The sequence below is a fragment of the Haplochromis burtoni genome, unplaced genomic scaffold (assembly GCF_018398535.1).
Source record: "Haplochromis burtoni strain Fernald_Lab_line unplaced genomic scaffold, NCSU_Asbu1 Contig_4175, whole genome shotgun sequence".
Taxonomy (NCBI): Eukaryota; Metazoa; Chordata; class Actinopteri; order Cichliformes; family Cichlidae; genus Haplochromis; species Haplochromis burtoni.
In genome coordinates this window covers 1-4,510 of record NW_024586536.1, presented here as the reverse complement: position 1 = coordinate 4,510, position 4,510 = coordinate 1, and the positions used below count along the sequence as shown (strand labels likewise).

The following is a 4,510-nucleotide window of genomic DNA, read 5'->3' as shown; positions in this document are numbered from 1 at the left end:
CAAGAGACGTACTTACCAACTGACAGTTGTATAATCTTCAACATTACATTTAAAGCTCAACTATGATAGACACTGTTTGTGTTATTCAGTCTCTCAGACTGAAGGAGTCACTTTTTGTCATTTTTTTGTTCCTTGAACACTCATAAATTCTGATTTGGACAACAATCTGTCTTTTCTCTACAATATTTTTTATGAAAGACAAAAACTTTACTTATGAGACATCTTAACCACCAGAGTTCATTTAACTTATTTCCTCTTTGTTGTCTTACTTTTGGGTTCTGGGCTGCAGTCTGACGGCCTCTGAGCCAGATCAGCCCCCTTCATCTCGTTTAAACCCTCCATGGTCTCCTCCACTGACCGCTCACCGTAAGTCAGGACCATGAAAAACACCGTGTCCTGCAGGTCTGTCCTCGTGTAGATGATTCTTTGGATGTCTGACTAATGTTTGTAATGAAGTTTATGCAGGACTTCCTTGAAAACCTCAAGTTCCCAGTAACTCAGACCAGCCAGGGTTTCCAAAATCTGCTCAATAACAGACGCCAACGTTTCTACCTGAGAAAAAAAAAAGGTAAATGCGACTTTTCTCCAGGTTTTTTTTCCATCTCATCAACGTCTCATAAATGTTTAGATTACACCAGACACAGTTACAAGCAAATGATGTAAGTGATAATTACACACCTGACTAACATTTATTCCAACCTGATGAATTTAATCTTTCTGTTTATCTTTTCTACATTTGAGATTTTTAAACTGAACATGTTCAGTGAATGCTGCATCATTTAAATACAGTCATAGGTGATATTACTCACTCTCTGGCTCAGCGCAGCCCAGCATTCATCCACAAAGTTTCTCTGGGAGAAATATTACAATATCATGGTTACCATGAGAAAAGAAAGTGTAGCAGCTCCACAGCAGACTCGTCCACAGTTTAATGCTTTTCAGCACAATCTTTATTCATACTTACACTTGGTTGCTGTTACAAACACACACGGCTGCAGCTTTTCAGCCGCCACAACAACAACTCTCAGGATCAGGTACAGATTTTAAAGCCGATGCTGGCAAAGTTAGAAAGGTGCCGGCTTTTATTTAACAATATCTATTATTAAACACTTCAGTGAAGAAAATCCTCCTGCCTTCTTTCAGGAAGACAAAAGAGCTTCCATTGTTCAGTTTTTGTGACTTGGTTCAAAGATTTTGAATCAACTCTTGATACATTTTTTTATTGGGGATAATTATTCTCTTACCTTTGAGTCCTGAGCTGCTCTCTGACAGCCTCTGCACCAGATCAGTTCTCTGCATGTCCCTGAAAACATCAATGGTTACCTCCACAGACTGTTGGCCACATGTTTGCACCATCGTGTTCACTATATATTTTCTGTTTGTACTCGGTGGGAATTGTGGAAGGCCCCTCTGAAAACATGTGAACTGCAGGAACCACATGAACTCCTTGAGACCCTGATGACTCAAATCCTCCAGTGTTTCTAGAAGCAGATCTTTAACAGCTGCCATTGTTGCAACCTGGAAAATTCAAACATTCATAAAGAAAAATTAAATATTAATGTTTCTGTTGCTGTTTTAAATATTAAAACTAATTGAAATCATGTTTTCTCTAAAAACTTAAAGATAAAAAAGCCAACATTTATAAAGAAAATATATCATTTCCACACTAAGACATTTTTTGGCATTTCTATGATAATGTATGATTTTTCTGATGATCACCTAAAACACAGATACATTTAGTAACGAGGGCCTGAGCATTCACAGTGTGAAGACCTTGTTGTGTATTCACTATTATTATTATTATTATTATTGTTTGTGAAGGTTCTCAGTCATCCAGGTCATCATAGTCTAAGAAACTTGGGAAAAAAAGCGTCTGGACTTCTTTAAGTTGCTTGAAGACGTTTCACTTCTCATCCGAGAAGCTTCTTCAGTTCTAGGATCAAATGGTGGAGAGTCCCAGATTTAAACCCGGTGGGAGTTTCCCCCCAAAGACGGACGAAGGACCCCCTGATGATCCTCTACCTAATCACATGAGCCAAGGTGTGAAAACGGGTGTGGGTCACAATCAGCCAGGGTTTCAGGTGAGCTCAATGTGAAACCTGGCCCCACCCTATCATGTGATTTCCTGAGGTCAGATGGCCCAGGATGTGAGTGGGCGTTAAGGCGTCTGGGAAGGATCTCAAAACTGGATTATAGATGGCAGAGAGTTGGTGTCATAAGCCGTGTGTACATTGGCATCCTCGAGGATGCCAATGTACACACGGACAGAGAGGACAGATGGTTTGAAAGAGGAGTGAAAGAAGCCATTTCTGTCCACTGTGAGCGACCATCTTTGAACAGTGGCGGTGGTTTACGACACCAACTGTCTGCCATCTATAATCCAGTATTGAGATCCTTCCCAGACGCCTTAACGCCCACTCACATGCTTTTCTTTCCAAGCTCCTTAGACCACTATTATTATTATTCAGGCAAATGAATCACTTTTTTGAGGACACACATATAACTGAGAATTGGATAAGAAGGGCCTCTGCCTTTGACCACCACTCAGTACATGTTAAACCCACCCACTGCACTGCCCCCTGCAGGTGGTGGGCCTACAGGACGATGGGCCCGAGCCACCCAAAGAGCTATCCAGTCTAATTGATTACATTATGATTGTCATTCTGCATCTTACTGAATAAAAGCAGAGCTCTGCACAGAGAGGATGAGGGAATATGTTGAGAACAAGTTTTGGTATTTTTAACTATTTACTTACTTGTTGGCTCTGAGCTGCTGTCTGACAGCTGCTGAGTCAGATCCGTCATCATCATCTCCTTTAAAACCTCCATGGTTTTCTTTACTGACTGTTGGCCATAAGCCTGTAACATTAAAAACACTGTGTCTGCCACCTTCAGCAACCTCCATGGGACGGTTGAGTTATATTTCCTCTTGAGGCCTTTCTTTAAGTCCATGAGCTCGCTATCACTCAGATTCCCCAGTGTCTCTGAAAGCAGCTGAATAAGAGACTCCATCGTTTCTACCTGGCAAAAACAGAGGTCACATGACAGACATGTGCAATTCAAATGGTTGTTCCACCTCTGATAAACAGAAAATTGTTCAGTTTGTTAAAGGAAGATTCATTTTCAACATGATACTTTTCAAAGCCCGAAAATACAACTTTTCAGCTCTGACCCATTTTCAGGCATGAAAGTTGTCTTTTATACTGCCATGGCTGAATTTTTGCAATCCTTCTTATCCACTGCAGACCTATTGCAACTATTATATCATGATGAGATGCTGTGGGTGAGGACACGTTCAAGTGCAGCAGTAGAGACACCACAATGTTTGGAGCAGGGGCGATTTTAGCCCATTTTCGGGGGTGCTGAATGAATCAAAGCACCCCCAAAGATTTCTTACTTTTTTTGACAATATTTGCTGTTTGTGTGACACACTGCTAAAAATATAAAAAGCATGCAGTGCTTGGTTGAGACATAACATTTTAACAACAAAAGTATAGATAACCCCTCCCCCCTCCCAAAATGGTTTGTTCCAGCTCCCCCCTGCTCTGGCTCTAGCGCTCCTGCTGCCAGAGCGATGGTGGCTGAGACGCAGGGGAGTGGAGGTGTAAGTGCCTGGCTTAAAACAGGACATATTAGCTGCATTTAACCTTCAGTTGCTCTTTATATAGTTGGGTAGGAGTCAGACCATGTTTCTTTTTAGCTGAAAAACATTACACCAGGCAAGGGCGTAGATTTGGTTTTGGCATTGGTGCAGACGGATGATTCAACCACCGAACCCTGCCCTGTTTCTTTTTTTTCCCCTTTTTGTCTTTGCTTCTTGATAAAAGGAGAAATATACTTGCCTACATATGCTATTCTACATGCTTTTAAACCATTTAAAATCACAATTCATAGTTTTATATGTGAATGATATAATGTTAAATTACTATTAAACAAATGACTGACTAAGTATTTCAGGCTTTATTACTTCAGCCATAATCCATATAAATCAGGTATCATACAAAAATAAAAATAGCTTCAAATACAGTCATGACAATAAAAGAATATGACTTTAAGGACTTAACAACATTAGTTCAGTTATAGTGCACCAACATCTCTGACACATCAGCACTAAGGGAACACTGAATGACCTGCTGGTTTTTGCCCATAAAACTACTCCTCTAAGATGACCACAAAGTAAAAGATCTCTCAGCAAGATTATGCAACATTTTAGGCACTATTGCCCCGATCAAGTCAGTGAGCTGAGATTTTCTAAACATGAACTACTGTTACAGCAACATGGACTACTGGTGTCCCACACAACTCAATGTGCACTATGTGAAGGAGCCACACACATGCCTTCTCCTCTCGTTAACTGACATAAACTGCTGGCATGTTTGTTTTCCATCTATACTGTCCAGTCTCTGCTGGTGGACACACAGCAGCATTGTTTAATCCCATTTGAGTCATTGTTGACCTTAGCCATCATTTTAGTCTTCTGAGAGCACTGAAGCTTCTTTCAGCCTCAGTAC

The 4,510-nt window shown here is 40.7% G+C and overlaps 1 long non-coding RNA gene across 1 annotated transcript; it reads right to left on the bottom strand.

Moving 5' to 3' along the window:
- Positions 1–26: 26 nt before the first annotated feature.
- Positions 27–3,339, bottom strand: LOC121813972. Its single transcript, XR_006053995.1, has 4 exons — positions 2,756–3,339; positions 1,245–1,518; positions 810–851; positions 27–552 (listed from the first exon to the last, which is right to left on the bottom strand). It is a non-coding gene; the product is annotated as an uncharacterized LOC121813972 (long non-coding RNA).
- Between the last annotated feature and the right edge of the window lie 1,171 nt (positions 3,340–4,510).